The following is an 18561-nucleotide window of genomic DNA, read 5'->3' as shown; positions in this document are numbered from 1 at the left end:
AGATTTCTTTACAGAAAACTAATGTTAGAATGAAAAAATTGATTCCAATTATTATGATAATTTTTTGATGTTGAGTGGCTGGCATTGCTGCTACTGTTTTAATATTGGTGTCCTTGTCAGTTGCAAGCGTCAGAATTGGGAAGGAAATGACATGCTGTGTCTGCAGACATGGGCTGACTTAGGCTACAGTCAAATCCCTGTTCACATTTGATGCCAATGGTAAGGAAAGCTATCCTGCTGCCAGTGAGAATGAGAAGCCAATGAATTGAAAAGCTGGGAGAAAATTTTACAATTAAAAAGACTTCCTAGAAGAAGGCATGGGAGCACCAAAGGAGGTCAAAACCAAGAGATCAGTAAGAGGACCATAGAAACAAAATACGGAGTCCTTCTTAAGGACACATCAAGAGATATAATAGAAGGCAGTGTGCTAGTACATACCTGTATTTCCAAAACTCGGGAGGCTGAGGTGGGAGAATCTAAATTGAACCCAGGAAATAGACGCTGCAGTGAGCTATAATTGTGCTGCTGCCCTCCAGCCTGAGTGACAGAGTGAGGCCCCATCTCTCAAAATAAAAACAAACAAATAAATAAATAATCAGAGACATAATAGAAGGGATAAAAAAATGCTGTGAATCACCATTGTTCTGGGTTTAAAACATCTTGCCATTTTCTACAATTGAGATTTTGGACACATGTTGACACACTGTGAGAACAGTAGTAACAGCATCTACACTGGACTCAAAAGTTTGTTGCAAGGTTTAAGCATAGTTATTTCTGGTGAATACTTGACAGTACCTTGCACATGATGAGTGGTCAGTAATATTTATTCTTAATACAATTCCATATCTCTACTCACTGCTGGTCTTTAGTTCATCATAGTGGGAAGACTGTCCTCTACATGCCTTAAGGTTTCAGGACGGTTTTGACAATCCTCAAGTCAAATGATGCCAACACTAAAGTTCTTACCACAAATATTTTCCTTCTTTTATTCCCCTTTTTTCTCCCCTTCACTCTCCTAACTGTCTCCTGCTTGTTTTGCCTCCCTGGTTGCTCTTCATATGCCTTCTTATTTATCTTTAAACTCATATTGATTGGCCCTGGGTATATAAAGTAATACACTTCATTTCATGGAGAAGTCATAGTTTAGTTGGCAGCAACAATGTGTAAAGGAATATTTATAACTCATTGAAATATGTAGTAAATATTATTGACTGATTAAATTTCAGTTTACTCATCTGTGTAAACTTGAGAAGTTAAAAAAAACTACCTCATAAATTTATATTTTCTAGGTAGCAGGGTTATAATGAGCCATTTCTATAGATTCCAAAGCATAACATAAGCTTGCAGAACACATTGCATTAGATTCCTAGGGCTGTTATAGCAAAATATCACAAGCCTCTTTGCTTAAAAAAACAGAAATTTATTTTCTTTTACTTCTGAAGGCTAGAAGTTTGAATGCAATAGTCAGCAGGCCGATTTTCCCCATGAAAACTCTAGGAAAGAATCCCTTCTTGCCTCTTCCTAGCTCCTGGCAATCCTCGCCATTCCTTGGCTTGTAGATGCACCACTCCATTCTTTGCCTTTGTCTTCACATGGGTTTCTCCTCTGTGTGCTCCTTCTTTTTATATAGACATCAGTCTTTGGACTTTGGAATTGCACAATCCAGTATAACCTCACTTAAACTTAAATTACATCTGCAAAGACCCTATTTCCAAATAAGATCAGGTTCTGGGGTTCAGGGCAGACAATAATTTGGGGGCACACCAAATTACTATACACATTTCAGCCCGTCTCCCTGTGCACATGCAGGGTATCCTGCCAAACATACCTGTATAGATAATATAAGTAGAAGTAGAAAAGTCCTCTGTAAGCCAATGGGTCAGCTAGGATGTATATTAAGACCTTTTTAATTCACTTTTTTTCTTTGACTATATATATTTTTTTCCTAAAGCAAGGAGGGGAGATTATGTGTCTAGTGACAGTAATAACCACTAAAGTCAAGATGCAAAGATTATCTAAAAGGTTTTATTTTATGCCTTACTCTTAGCTTCTGAGAGAAAAACATAAAAAATTCTGTGTGTGTATTCAGGGTCTGCTGACTTTCAGAAGAAAATCACTGGAAAACCACAAACACAAACAAAAATAAATGTAACTAACTTTAGGAAGAGAGTTTTTGAATGAAAGAGATGCAACTATTTGGTTTTAGAATTTAGACATTAAGGTGAATTTTTATTCAGTAAATATAACTAATGTCCATTTTGAGCCAAATTCTGGTTGGAGAAATAGAAAAAATGAGAAACAGATTGAAAAAAGTTTGAAAGAAGAATGAGAAAATGTGTAATAAGGAGAAAGTTGACAGAAAAAAACAGACATACAAAGAAGGCCAGATATAAAGAGAGATAGTCAATAAGATGGAGAGACTGTCTAAGAGAAAAGTAGGCTGTTTTCTAAGACTTTCTAAGACTTCTACAATAACCTTTCCCCTAGTTCCATCGTCTAACTGCACTTTCTTTCACAACTCTCAGCACCCTGGACAGCATAGATGCCATACCAAGTTTCCACATGTCTGATAAATACAACTTTTGAATTTTACCTAGACCACTTGCTTAATAGCAACTCCCATTTCTCATAGAGTTCCTTAACTGTGTCCACCAACATCTTTGGTTAATTTATCGAGAGTTAGCTTTGTACAGCTAGAATTTTTTCTGCTATGTTTTTATTTGTCTCTGTTGTTCTTCATCAGAAGAAGTAAGGGATTCCTAGTGAAACGTTTAGAAAATTTCCCTTGAAACAAATTGGGTTTTCAGATTGTGGATGTTCCTACATCTTGTGTAATGTAATCACGATTTTTATCTCCTATAAAGTATGTAATGTCCTTCTTTTCCAGAATGAAGAACAGTGCCTCTGATATTAATTATGTGAATCATTTCATTTAACTAAATATTCTCTCCATATTTATTGATCTCTACTTTGTGCCAGACACTTCAGAGATACTCCTTCTTCCTCCCACCTGCACCTGACATAAAAAAGCATATATGCCTGTCAGATTTTTTATTGTATTATGATTCTTTGATTAAAAGCCATAGCATCTGCATTCATGATTGCCTGATTTTAGCAATAAATTATAAAATCCAATAAGATCATTCACAGAGCTCAAAGGAGAGGTACAAAATAGTATTGTAATTTTTACTGAAACTTAATGTAATCTTTAGAGAAAGATATTTTTATATTACCTCTGCATTGCAAAACAGCATTTACACAGTGATGCAGTCTCTCATAACAGCTAACCTCAAGGTTAAACAATATGCTGATGCTAAAGAAATAGCAGAAACAGCTATGGACCACTGCTTGAAAGAAAATGTTATACTTCACAGGAAATGAACTGTTGAACCATGTTCTCATTGAGAACAACAAGAGATCAATTGCCAACTTCTAAGTATGCTTCTATGGGTATTTTTCTAAGAAAGGAGAAATGATTACTGAAGTGACTGAAGTTCAGAGGAATCAAGTATTAATAATTTTAGTACTGGCAACACATAAATTCAAAAATGTTTGGAATTAGAATGTTAGTTAAAGCTCACAAGTTTAAATGCTTGCCTATGCTTTATTATATCATAAATTTAAAAAATTACCAGATGCCCCACTGTTACTGCTGTTTAATTTCAAACACATGAGCAGAGATTAACCAAAGTCATTATGTAGTATTCCTAAGTATTAGTCAATGTAGTCCAAATAAACACCTTTATGATGAGTAAAATGTAGTATTTCATTTCGATGAAAAATATTATAATTAAGACTATATGTAGATTAAAGTGGGCTGCTATGTTGGGCAATGTCTATTTTGTTAGCATCCTCTATAATACTCCTTGGCTATATAATCTCTGATCCAGCCCTTTGGACTATATTGACCCTGTAATTAGATTGAGAAATGGGGTGATTCTGCTGTTTGTTCCCATAGCATATGGATTTTCAGTATCAGGACATTCATCACATTTTACCACCATTGTTTCCTTATTTTCTTTTCTGAAAAAGCACAGCCCCTATTAATGAAAGCCTATCCTTGCTACTATTATCCCAAGCTAAGAATAGTCTTGTTGCTATTATCCCATAGCACGCGTTCAATCAATGTTTTCTAGATGAAAAAATATACCAGTAAATAACACAATAGTTACTAAAGAGGACGCCATCATTGTTCAGTAAACTTTTTTTTTGTATACCTATTTATTAAAACCTGGTCTTGCCTCAGGTAACATTTTACTTTTTAAAAAAATACCTTTTTAGAAAAACTACAAAGATCATGCACTGTCATTAAAAGAATACACAGCAACTGATAGTGTAGAAGCATAATGGGTATTCACGCTTCATTTTCTTAGATCAGGAATAAATTTGCCTCGGAATGAGATCACCATATTATCTCATTAAAGTGTAAAGAAATCAGGAAAGGAGCTTTTTATACTTATAAACTATTAATTTAAAATTTTCTTTTAGGTCGGTTGCGGTGGCTCATGCCTGTAATCCCAGCTACTTGGGAGGCCTAGGCCAGTGGATCACATGAGGTCACAAGTTCGAGACCAGCCTGGCCAACATGGTGAAACCCTATCGCTACCAAAAACATAAAAATCAGCCTGGCGGGATGGCATGCACCTGTAATCCCAGCTACTTGGGAGGCTGAGGCAGGAGAATCGCTTGAACCTGGGAGGCGAAGGTTGAAGTGAGCAGAGATTGTGCCACTGTACTCTAGCCTGGGCAACAGAGTGAGACTGTGTCTCAAAAAAATATTTTATATTAGAAAATTTTAGTTTTTAGATACAGTATGATATCAAATTTTGTCTTTATACCAGGTCAAAAAATGGCCTTCTAATTAATACAGTGAGTAATATTTAAAAATCAATTATTTTTGTTCACAAGTTTTTTGTTTATTTCTGGCTTTTATCTTTTAATTATTCAAAATCTCCCTCTCCTGTTGCCTTGGCTCACTGGAGTACTTTAAATTATGAGTAAACTTTTGAATAGTAAAATCTTTGAAAATTGTGTTGGTCATTATTGTAGATAACCTTCTAAAATGGCTCTTGATGATTTCTATCTCCTAGCATCTATGGCCTTGTATAATACTTTTCCTTTGAGTGTGGGCTGGACCTAGTGACCTGCTTCTAACAAATAGAATAGAGCAAAAGTAACTGGGTGTAACTTTCAAGATTTAGTTATAAAAGACTGAGAGTTTTGTATTCCTCTTTCTCTTCTCTTTCTACTGCTCTGATGAAGCAATCTGATGTGACCTAAGTGTTAAGGAACTGAGGGAAGTCTCTGGCCAATTCCCAAAGGGAGTTGGGGCATTCAATTCAACAACCCTTGAGGGACTAAATTATACCAAAAACCATGTGAGAGAACCTAGGAGTGGGTCCTTCTCCAGTTGAGTCTTCAGATGAAACTACAGCTTCAGTAAGCACCTTGATTGCAGCCTTGTGAGAAACCCAAAAGCAACTGACTCATGCCAGACTCAACTAGAAGAAATTATGAAGTAATAAATGTATATTCTATTAAGTTGCTATGTTTTGTGCTAGTTTATCATGCACGTCTATAGAATGAATACAACTGTACTCCATGCGTACAAGTCAGATAATAAACAGAATCAAACATAATTTAAAATATTTTCATAAAAATTAAAGATTCCAAAATTACATTAAATTTCCATGCCTCTGAAATCATCACTGCTGATCTGCAGATTGAGAGATACAGAGGTAAATGGGAAAGATTTATCCAGAGATAAAATTTGTTGCTTAACTGATTATTGCAATCTATTTATCAAAGTATACTCCACTACCTGATAAGATTACAGAGTTTACTTTTTATTATAGTTCCTGTTCGCTCTTAAGCTTTACAAAACTCACACTGACATATTTAGTATAAGAATGCATACTTGCTTCACATTAACCAACTGTGGTAGTCATTTAAGGTTGTTAAATATTTCCAATTTTCTTTTCCTGGGGCTCATGATAGAATTGTACTTTCAATTTAACCAATGTGTGTTGTTTCTTGGAAGAAGATGCCAGTGTGAAACGCTGCGTCAATCTCTTCAAACTGATTGTGGAAACGTGTTTGAGATAGGACCTCTGATAACCTAGTTTCCTGAGTAACTACATGAGTAATAGCCATTGTCAACTCCCAATGGACAAAGTAAAACATAAATTAATTTTGTGATAGAATGCTACAATTTTGTTTTGTTACTGCAGCATGATCAAGCTTAACCTGAATGATTTCTGGCCTGACATTAAATAGGTTCCGTAAGTCAAAATATGGGCTAATGTCTATAATCCCAGCAGTGTGGGAGGCGGAGACAGGCAGATCACTTGAGGTCAGGAGTTTGAGACCAGCCTGGCCAACATGGAAAAATCCTGTTTCTACTAAAAATACAAAAATTAGTCAGGCATAGAAGTGCATGCCTGTAATCCGAAATACTCAGGAGGCTGACGTAGAAGAATCACCTGAACCTGGGTGGCAGAGGTTGCAGTGAGCCGAGATGGCACCACTTCCTTCCAGCCTGAGTGAAAGAGTGAGACTGCATCTCAAAAAATAGCAACAGCAATCATAATAAAAATAAACATATCGACTATGTATCATAGCAATTTTATTATCCCAAGAACTTAGCCATGTTGTTTCAACAATTTTCACATATTTTAATCTACATCATTTCTAACTCTTTGCTAAACAACTGCTTTTCTAACAGATATTCAGTCACATTCCCCATCTGGAAACATAACCAAACAAAACTTCAACTACATTTCCACCTTCAGTTGTGGTCACATCCCTCCTTTTACTTTTACTGCAAAACTCTTTAAAGTAGTCTATTCCACCATTTCAATTTCCTCCCATTCTTTCTTGCTGAATCTGCTCAATCTTGCAAAATTATTATTGCCGATATTTCCTTATCTCTTCCCCTACAAACTGCTTCTTTCTCAATATTTCCCATCTCAGTTGATGAAAACTCAATTTTTCTTTTTATGTGTAGGCAAAATAATTGAATGCCATTGTTGATTGTTTTATTTTGTACATGCTCCATGCCCAATCCATCAGAGAATTGTGTTGACTCTATCTTTAACATACGTGCAAATCCCAATCTCTTTTCCATTGCTTCTCATGTTGCTACATGAGTCCAAGCTGTTCTTACCTCTTTCTTAGATTTTTGCAATAGCCTACTAATTGATATTCCCAATTCTGTCGTGCATCCTACAGTCTACTTTCAGTTAAATAGCCAGTGTAACCTTTTCGAAGAGTGAGCCTGATCATACTTTGTTGTTGCTGTTTTATTTTTTGTTTGTGTGTGTGACAGGTCTCACTCTGTCTCCCAGGCTGGAGTCCAGTTGAGCCATCTTGGCGCATGACAACTTCTGCCTCCGAGGGTTAGGCGATCCTCCCACCTCAGCCTCCTAAATAGCTGGGACTACAGGCACACAACACCCTGCCCAGCTAATTTTTTTTTTTTATTTTTTGGAGTAGAGACGGGGTTTTGCCATGTTGTCCAGGCTGTCTTGGACTCCTGTGCTTCAGGCAATCCTCTCACCTCGGCCACCCAAAGTGCTGGGACTACAGGCATGAACCACCGCACTCAGTTAAGCCTGATCATGTTTTCCTCTGCACAAAACCATCTAATGGCTTCTGATACTATTCACAGTAAAGGGCTAAATCCACTGTGGCCTTTAAAACTCTCCGTAGTTGACACTTTTGTACCTATTAAATTATCCTTCTGTTCTCTCCCTTGTTCATTCCATTTTAGCTCTACTGGCCTCATTTCTGTCCCAAACACATGCCAGACACCCTAATGTCTCAAGGTATTTTCTATTATCTTTTTCTGAAGTGTGCTTCCATGGTATCTGCATGGGTTTGTCTTCATTAATTGTATTTCTCTATGTAAAATATCGTCTTCTCACATCAACAATTTCTATTCCTTTTCCCAACTTTGATTTTCTCCATAGCACTTACTATTACCCAAATTCTTACATATTTTTACTGTTCTTTTTATTTAATATCTGTCTCTAACATTAGAATATAAGCCCCTTGAATTCCGGGACTTTATATGTTTCTATTACTATATTCCTATTACTAGAAGGATGAATATTATTGAATAATTTAATGAAGAACTTGGCTCCTACCTTCAAAATATGAAGTAGTTATCTCTAAGAATGATGGTGCATGCCTCCCTCAGGAAGCTATATTTTTGGTTGTATTTGTCTTCTTTCCCCTAGAAAATGGCTGTGATAACTATTTTCTTCAACGCATCTGTTTATGAACTTAAGAAAAAAGAGTTAGCATTTATTGCCCAAAGACCAATGCCATTCTTCTATCTCTACTCTTAGTTGCTTGCAATTTCAGAACCTAAAATAGAATAAAAAAGAAGGTCAATATAGATCCTCCTCATCAAATATGTTATTCAGGTATTCACAAATGCACAGTTCACCCAGCCAACCTGTACCCAGTGGATTGCAGCACTTGTGTTCAGAACAGATGTGTGAATTGACAATGTGTTGTTAAAATGTTGATAATTTAAGTCTTTCATCAAATAACTGCATTGCTTTGTGATCCTAACCTAATAGTGTGGTACATGATGTGGTAAATGATCAGGGCAAGGCAAGAAAGAAGGTGTAGGTAAGCAACAGATGAATGATGCCAAGAGCAGGCAATAAATTTTACTTGGAGTTATCTACTTGAGAAAAGAAAAAAAAAAATCAGTAGTAGGTATTAATTTGAAACAATTTGCAGAGGTGGAGAGAGTAAGGGACAAAGAGATGATCAATTGTTTCATTTAACAAATCAGTAAATTGAAACAGTCTGAGTTCAAACAAGATAACCGGTGCTTATATTGTCTTAGTTTTCAAAATGTAATTGTCAATATCAAAATATTTAACATATACAGGAGAGTCTTCAGTTGATCTGCTATGTATTCTCTGCCTTTTTATTCAAGACACTAATAGAAGGTACTAGAACTAAGGATAGACAAACTAGGCCTGAATACAACTCTGAAATCAACTTTAATATTAAGGTATAAATAAAAAATTTGTCATAATAGCAAAGAAAATGCCAGGTAAACTTCATCAATTTTGATTATTTCAACCCCCATTTCTTTTTTCCTTCTCTGTATTGTAACTTCCAGCCTCTGTCTCCCAAAATATAATTTATATGTTTATTATCCTTTCAAAGCATCTTCTAATTTTATAGCCAATGACAGCAACTCAATTACTATTGTCAAGAAAATAATAAAAACAATAGGAAAACTTAAACAATAATGAATAAATAAGTAAGTAAAAACAATGACTGTGGTCACTGTTCTGCTTTCATTATTTCTCAGCAGTTTTCTTCTGGTATCATCTGGCCTGTTCTAAATGGTAAACTTTCAAATCAATAATAATATTATTACTTTAAAAAGCCTCATTCTGAAACTTATCAAAGGCTATTTGGTAAAATATAATTTTTTTTCATTTATGTTCTTTCCCTTCCCTTATAAGATTTATTATATTGCATTTTATACTCATCTCAAGAAAACAAAGAACTATTCTCCAGTGACTTCTAACTGAGTTTCTTTTACTCTTCATAATGTTTATTGACTGGCATATGTTTCCCGACTCTGTGAGCCAATAGTACAATAAATTGTTATCAGTAAACTAAACGAGACATTAATGGTAAAATTATTTTGACTCAGATTATAATATTTCTCACATATTTCTGATTTGCTATCATCATAAAACTCATTTATGTGGATTATAAAAGTGGTTCTTCTGATGAATTATGTAATGCTCCACTTACTAGTCAAGAAAAAAGCCATTTTATATTCATTTTATTTTCTCCCTTCAATTGAAATTTTTCTTCCTAACATTGTTATTGAATCTTATAAAATGTTTGTTAAAAATCTATATTTGGCATAAAATAAATTATACTTCTGAGAGTATATTTCAATACCTTGAGATCTGATCTCTGCTGCCTCAAATAAAACACTTTTAAAGAATATTTACAGTCCCTCTCACAATCAGATTTCTGTTGTTGCTACTATTTTGTGTCCCCACTTTTGATAGGAAGAGTGATGGTATCACATAGAGACACACTTGGTTGCTGCACTAATAACTCAATGAGGCTGTCATCTGAGCATATTCCTTTTACAGCCTGCAGGGTTTAATGGAAAAGTTTTCCTAAAGTCATTCTAAGTTACCCCCAATTGTTTCAACTTGGATTTTAATTTTCTATATTCTCAGTAAGAACTGCAGATTTGTCTCACAGAGCCCATCGTTAGTAAAACTGAAACCCTCTTGCTAAATTTTGACCTTCTTGAATAGAGAGATGCTTCTGACTCAATATAGATCTGTTTCTGTCAATTCACAGCAACTGTATCTAACGTAGTGTTATAGCAGTGATATGGTTTGAGTCTTTGTCCCCATCCAAATTTCATCTTGAATTGTACTCCTCATGTATCAAGGGAGGGACTTAGAGGGATTGGATAATAGGGGTGGTTTCCTTTATGCTGTTCTCATGATAGTAAGTTCTCAAGAGATTGGGTTGTTTGATAAGTGTCTGGTGCTCTCCCTTCTCTCTCCTGCCACCATGTAAGATGTGCCTTGCTTCCCCTTTGCCTTCTGCCAGATTGTAAGTTTTCTGAGGCCTCCACAGTCATGTAGAACTGTGAGTTTTAGACTTTTGGGTTAATTCTGGAATTAGTTAAGACTTTGACTATTAGGAAGGCATAATTGTGTTTTGAAATGTCAGAGGGACATGAGATTTGGGAAGCACCGGGGCGGAATCATATGGTTTGACTCTTTGTCCCCACCCAAATTTCATCTTGACTTGTAATCCCCATGTGCTGAGGCAGGGACCTAGTGGGAGGTGACTGGATGATGAGGGTGCTTTCCTTTATGCCATTCTTGTGATAGTGAGTGAGTTCTCATGATATTTCATGGTTTAAATGTGTGGCAATTTTCTTTTCTCTCTCTCTCTTGCCAGCATGTAAGACATGCCTTGCTTCCCCTTCATCTTCCACCATGATTTTATGTTTCCTGAGGCCTTCACAGCCATTCAGAAATGTGAATCAATTAAATCTCTTTTTAAAATAAATTACCCAGTCTCAGGCATTCTTCATAGCAGAGTAAAGATGGACAAGTAGAAACCCATGAAAATGGTTTTTACAGTTAGTATTAAATATGTTAGGTCAAAAAAAGTATGACAATTTTTTTTTCACATGTCAAGGAGCATACACTTTTGGAGAGTATCAATGAAAAAAAGAGTTACCTAAAAAGTAAACTATTGCTAAAATATGTTATAAGTTTAAGTAACTGGAGAAAATCAGTTAAAGAATGATTGATGTTAATACTCTTAATAAATTTATAGTGATTCAAGACTAAACAAATTTGATCTATTCATTTTACTTTGGTAATGTTATCAATACCACTTTATCTGTGACACATATAACATTGAGCTCTTTGACCAATGTTAAACAAACAAAACAATAAATAACAAAACTTTTGACAAAATCTTAAAACCTAGCAAAAAGAGTTCAGAAGGGTAATTTATTTGAAAACACTCCAATGAGTTACATTTGAGAAAACTGGAAATATAATTTAATAAGTGAAAACTTCGGGAATCTGTCACCTACCTTTGGGTATTTAACATGTCATTATCTGTAAAAAGGGCCAGACGTTTTTCTCTGTAGGTAAAATCTTATACTAAATGTTTTGCTCTTTCAACTCTTCTATTTATTGATGGTAATATGCCCTACAGTAGTCTCAGCTTACTGCCTGGAATGTTCCAAGCTTTGGTCCTGAAAGACAGAGTCTATGCTGATCCCAGTGGATACCAGGAGTTAAGACAGAGCTGAGAGTACAGGGAGAGCAAAGTGTCTAGATTTTCAGGACCAAGTAACCAAGACAAGAGAGCTACAAGGAAAAAGAATGCTGGCAATCCACAGAGCATCTCTATTCAGTATTCCGTAGAGTATTGATTACTGCATACGTATGAGGAAACTACCCAAGCACAGAAAAATAACCAACTGAAAAGATCAAAAGGGATAGTGCCCAGGATTGTACAGTGACAAAAATAGAACCAACCAGACCAGAAAAACTCATAATTTATGGAGCATTAAGTAGAACACTCAGAATTACCATTCCTCAGTAGTGGTAAATAATTATGCGAAATCAAACACTGCTTCCAATTTGTCAAACAAAAAATAAAACAAGATCTGTAAGTATAACTCCATCCAAGTAACTTAATCATCTGTCATGCATGCAATTAGATTAACCAGTATGCAAAGAAGCAGTAAAAACACAGCTCAGAAGGAGGGAATAATCAATACCTTAATCAATAATTTGAGAATTGATAGAGAGCTGAAACATGTTGAAATTAGCAGACTAGGATATTAAAGCAATTATATTAACTGTATTCCATATTTTCAAAAAGTTAAGAAAACAAATTAGATCTCCAAAAAAAAGATCCAATCTGAACTCTTAGAAATGAATATTATATTGTCTAAAATTAAAAAAAAATACACTGATAGAATAAATGACAAACTAAACATTGCAAAAGAAAAGATTAATAAACTTGGAGACACAACAACAGAAGTAAACAAAATGTAACATAGAGAAAAATAATTTTAAAAAATGAAAAGAGCATCAATGAACTGTAGGAAACCCCAATGACCTAATACACACACAATCGAAGACCCCAAAAGTGGGAAATGGTACATAAATAACTAAATATATATCAAACTATCTCCAATTTGATATAAAGTCCAATAGATAAAAAACTCAATGACCCCAAAGCATGAGAAAAATGAAACAAAAAAATGACCTAAGCCACACTATACTCAAATTGCTCAAAACCAGTCATAAAGAGAATCTTAAAAGCAGCCAGATGTCAGGAAAGTGGGCGGTGTTGATGTTACCACAAATTGGTAGTAACAGTCAGTAGAAATTAACTACAGACACAGAAGGCTTGGATGCTTTTCCCAACGAAAGCAGACTAAAAATTCTTTTGTAGTGCGCAATGAACATTTACTAACATAAAACATATTCTTGGCTGCAGAAGTATCAATGAATGTAAAATGCATTGCATAATACAATGTATTTTCTCTGATAAAAACAGGATGAAATTAGAAATAAATAAGAAAAACACATTTTGAAAATTGCCAAACATGTATTTGGAAACTAAATAGAACACATCTAAAGAAAAACATAGAAAGTACATTGGACTGAATTAAAATAAAAATAAAGTACATCAAAATTTGTAGGATTTATGACTGGTTTAAAAAAGAAAATTCTCAAATTGATTGTCTTAGGAAAGCAGAAAATTACAGTAAATAAAATACAAACCAGTAGAACAAAAATCATAAAGATCAAAGAGGGCGAAAGCTAGACAGAGAGACAGACACATAGAAAGAGGAAAATTAATAAAATAAACAAGTAAGTATTTGAGAAGATTAACATGGTTGATAAATTTCTAGCCAGATTAATCAGGTAAAACTTAAAAGAAAGACACAAAAAGCAAATATACAGAATGAAGGAGCCACCATCACTACAGATTCCATGAATATTAACCAAAAAAATATGGTAATATTGTCAACAATTTTGTACAAGTATATTCTGTAACTTAGATTTAAATGAGCAATTTCCTTGAAGATCACAAGATACTAATGTTGACTCAAGAAGAAATAACTAGCCCAAATATCCCCATTTTTTTTTAATTGAGTTTGCAGTTAAAAGCCTTCCACAAAGGAAAACACTAGTCCCAGAAGGCTTCAATGGGACAGTCTACTAAATATCAATGGAAGAAATAATACCAACTCTGTACATGCTCTTCCAGAAAACTGACCACAACGGAATTTTCTTAAATCATTCTATGAGGTCAGTAGTATTTTGATACCAAAATCAGAAGAAGGCATTATCAGAAAAGAAAATTATAGAACACTTATCTTCATGAATATATATCCAAAAAATTTAAACATTAACAAATTAAACACAAAAAGATATAGAAAGATGGTACATCATGAGAATAAGTGAAATGTATTCCAGCAATACATGGTTTAACATTCCAAAATCAATGAATGCAATTCACCAAATAATATATTAAAAATAAAATCTTATAATAATCTCAGTAGATGCAGAAAAACCATTTTTAAAAGTCTGATATCTATTAATGAAAGAAGATTTCGGCAAAGAAGAAATAGAAGAGAACTTTCTTATCTTGATAAAAGATATCTGTGTAAAACCTTATAGCTAACATCATACTTAATGGTGAAAAAAATGAATGCTTTTCTCTTAAGATAAAAAATGCAAGCATTTCTGCTCTCACAACTACTATTCAACATTTCATTTGCAGTTCCAGTCAGTGCAACAGGCAAGAATGAAACCATTCAGATTAGAAAGAAAGAAACAAAACAATTTATTTGCAAATGAAATAATTGCCTATATACAAACACAATGGTGTCTACAAAAGAGCAATTAGAATTACAGTGAATTTAGTAAGGATGTAAGATAAAAGATCAATATATGAAAATAAAAATATTTTTGGGGTACATGTGCACAACGTGCAGGTTTGTTACATAGGTATATACGTGCCATGGTAGTTTGCTGCACCCATCAACTCATCATCTACATTAGGTATTTCTCCTAATGCTATTGCTCCCCTAGTCTCCTATTCCCCAATAGGCCCTGGTGTATCATGTTCCCCTTCCTGTGCCCATGCCTTCTCATGGTTCAATTCCCACTTAAATGTGAAAACATGCAGTGTTTGGTTTTCTGTTATTGTGTTAGTTTGCTGAGAATGATGATTTCCAACTGCATGCATGTCCCTGCAAAGGACATGAACTCATCCTTTTAAGGACATGAACTCATCCTTTTTCATGGTTGCATAGTATTCCATGGTGTATATGTGCCACATTTTCTTTATCCAGTCTATCATTGATGGGCATTTGCATTGTTTCCAAGTCTTTGCTATCATGAACAGTACCACAATAAACATACGTGTGCATGTGTCTTTATAGCAGAATGATTTATAATCCTTTGAGTATATACCTCTTAATGGGATTGCTGGGTCAAATGGTATTTCTCATTCTAGATCCTTGAGGAATCACCACACTGCCTTCCACAATGGTTGAACTAATTTGCACTCCCACTAACATGAAAAAGCATTCCTATTTCTACACATCCTCTCCAGTATCTGTTGTTTCTTCACTTTTTAATGATCACCATTCTAACTGGCGTGAGATGGTATCTCATTGTGGTTTTGATTTGCATTTCTCTAACAACCAGTGATGATGAGATTCTTTTTCATATGTTTGTTGGCTGCATAAATGTCTTCTTTTGAGAAATGTCTGTTCATATCCTTCACCCACTTTTTGATTTTTTTTTCTTGTAAATTTGTTTAAGTTCTTTATAGATTCCGGATATTAGCCCTTTGCTAGATGGATAGATTGCAAAAATTTTCTACCATTCTGTAGGTTTCTTGTTTACTCTGATGATAGTTTCTTTTGCTATTCAGAAGCTCTTTAGTTTAATTAGATCGTATTTGTCAATTTTGTCTTTTGTTGCCATTGCTTTTGGTGTTTTAGTCATGAAGTCTTTGCCCATGCCTATGTCCTGAATGGTATTGTCTAGTTTTTCTTCTAGGATTTTTATGATTTTCAGTCTTACATTTAAGTCTTTAATCCATTTTGAGTTAATTTTTGTATAAGGTTTAAGGAAGTGGTACAGTTTCAGTTTTCTGCATATGGCTAGCAAGTTTTCCCAGCACAATTTATTAAATAGGGAATCCTTTCCCCATTGCTTTTCTTTTCAGGTTTGTCAAAGATCAGATGGCTGTAGATGTGTGGTATTATTTCTGAAGACTCTGTTCTGTTCTATTGGTCTACATATCTGTTTTGATACCAGTACCATGCTGTTTTGGTTACTATAACCTTGTAGTATAGGTCGAAGGTGGGTAGTGTGATGCCTTCAGCTTTCTTTGTTTTGCTTAGGATTGTCTTGGCTCTTTGGGGTTCTTTTTTGGTTCCATACGATATTTAAAATAGTTTTTTTTTTTTTCTAATTCCATAAAAAAGTCAATGGTAGCTTGAGGAGGATAGCATTGAATCCATAAATTACTTTGGGCAGTATGGCCATTTTCATTATATTGATTCTTCTTATCCATGAGGGTGGAATGTTTTTCCATTTGTTTGTGTCCTCTCTTATTTCCTTGGGCAGTGGTTTGTAGTTCTCCTTGAAGAGGTCCTTCATATACCTTGTAAGTTGTATTCCTAAGTATTTTATTCTCTTTGAGCAATTGTGAATGGGAGTTCATTCATGATTTGGCTCTCTGCTTCTCTATTATTGGTGTTTAGGAATGCTTGTGATTTTTGCACATTGATTTTGTATCCTGAGACTTGCTGAAGTTGCTTAGCAGCTTAAGGAGATTTTGGGCTAAGACGATGGGGTTTTCTAAATATACAGTCATGTCATCTGCAAACAGAGACAATTTGACTTCCTCTTTTCGTATTTGAATACCCTTAATTTCTTTCTCTTGCCTGACTGCCCTGGCCAGAACTTCAAATATTGTGTTGAATAGGAGTGGTGGGAGAGGACATCCCTGTCTTGTGCTGGTTTTCACAGGGAGTGCTTTCAGTTTTTACCCATTCGGTATGATATTGGCTGTGGGTTTGTCATAAATAGCTTTTATAATGTTGAGATAGTTTCCATCAATATAAAATTATAGGCTGGGAGTGGTGGCTTACACCTGTAATCCCAGCATTTTGGGAGGCCGAGGTGGGCGCATCACAATGTCAGGAGACCAAGACCGTCCTGGCTAACATGGTAAAACCCCATCTCTACTAAAAATCCAAAAAAATTAGCCAGGCATGGTGGTGGGCACCTGTAGTCCCAGCTACTCGGGAAGCTGAGGCAGGAGAATGGCGTGAACCTGGGAGGCAGAGCTTGCAGTGAGCCAAGATAATGCCACTGCACTCCAGCCTGCGCGACAGAGTGAGACTCCGTCTCAAAAATAAATAAAATAAAATAAAATAAAAAAATAGAAAATTATAGAAAATATAAGTTAATTGACATAGATAATCAGTGGCTGTCTGAGGGTGGCTAGAATAAGGAGAGGGAGGAATGAGAAACACTAAAGGGGCACAAGAACACTTTGGGAGTTAAGAACATATTAAATAGACTGGGCGTGGTGACTCACGCCTGTAATCCCAGCACTTTGGGAGGCCAAGGTGGGTGAATCATGAGGTCAGGAGTTTGAGACCGGCCTGATCAACATGGTGAAACCCTGTCTCTACTAAAAATACAAAAATCAGCCAGGTGTGGTGGTGCATGTCTGTAATCCCAGCAATTTAGGATGCTAAAGTAGGAGAATTGCTTGAACCTGGGCGGCAGAGGTTGCAGTGAGCCGAGATTGTGCCATTGTACTCCAGTCTGGGCAACAGAGCAAGACTCCATCTCAAAAAAAAAAAAAAAAAAAAAGATGTTCTCACAGGTGCATACATACATTGCATCTTATCATATTACACATTTTCAATATATACAGTTAGTTTTATTTCAATTACACCTTCAAAAAGCTGTTAGACTTCACAATCTTTCTTGCATATTAATTTTTCTCATTCTCAAAATTATAATTTTTAAAAATATTTAGAATTCTACCAAAGCACACTTAATAAAACATATAATGAATTTGTTCTCTGATATAAGTATCCATATTCCCAACTAACCCAAACTTCCTTAAATGAACGTATATATATATGATTGTGTATAGATGTAAATATATACATAGTCATATACATGTACATACACATATTAGTATTCAGATGTAATTTACATGAAAGGTATCAAAATCATAGCATTAATTTTTATTTTGCTCAGCATGTTTATAAATATATTTCTTGGCAAACTGAAGTGCTCAATTTTCCTTCTTAACAGTTTGCTTTCCTCTCAACTACTTTGTCTTTATTTGATGATAGTTATTCTGAAAGTAAAAGGATCACCTTCTGATGAAAGCTCCTGTTAGCATTGTGCTTCTAGAATCTGCTGTGCATCCGGGCCACACTAACGTGCTTGGTGGTGTTGAATTTTCCCTTAAACACCTCACTGACAAAGCAGATTAGCTTTTATGACCGAAATATTACCCTGTTAAGCATCTCTTCAGTCTTTCTGCACCTCTGGCATCAAGGAAAAAAAAAATGTAATGTTTTCGTGTGTTTTATTTTAATTGAATCAGCTGCAAGAACAAAATACTTTTCCTTTTCAGATTGAGAGAAAATTGCTGCATTGGTTCCAAATCACTGCTTGGTAACCAAATCGCTCTTTTTGACCTAGATTTATTATATTTCTACTTCCATGTGGAAAAATATTGCAGTCACTGTTGTTTGGAATGTTGGTTGGCAAACTCACTGCCTGATGCTTTCCTCATTAGATCACTGAGACAATTAAACTGATTCTATCAGTCTCTTTCCTAATGCACTAGTAATACTTTATGTGCTATAGGCTGAGAGAGAGGAAATTTAACTGTGACTTGTAAGGGCTAAATTTCCAAATGGCCAGGCGCGGTGGCTCACGCCTG

This window comes from Macaca fascicularis, chromosome 2, assembly GCF_037993035.2.
Source record: "Macaca fascicularis isolate 582-1 chromosome 2, T2T-MFA8v1.1".
Classification (NCBI taxonomy): domain Eukaryota; kingdom Metazoa; phylum Chordata; class Mammalia; order Primates; family Cercopithecidae; genus Macaca; species Macaca fascicularis.
Note: the sequence above shows the minus strand (reverse complement) of the source record.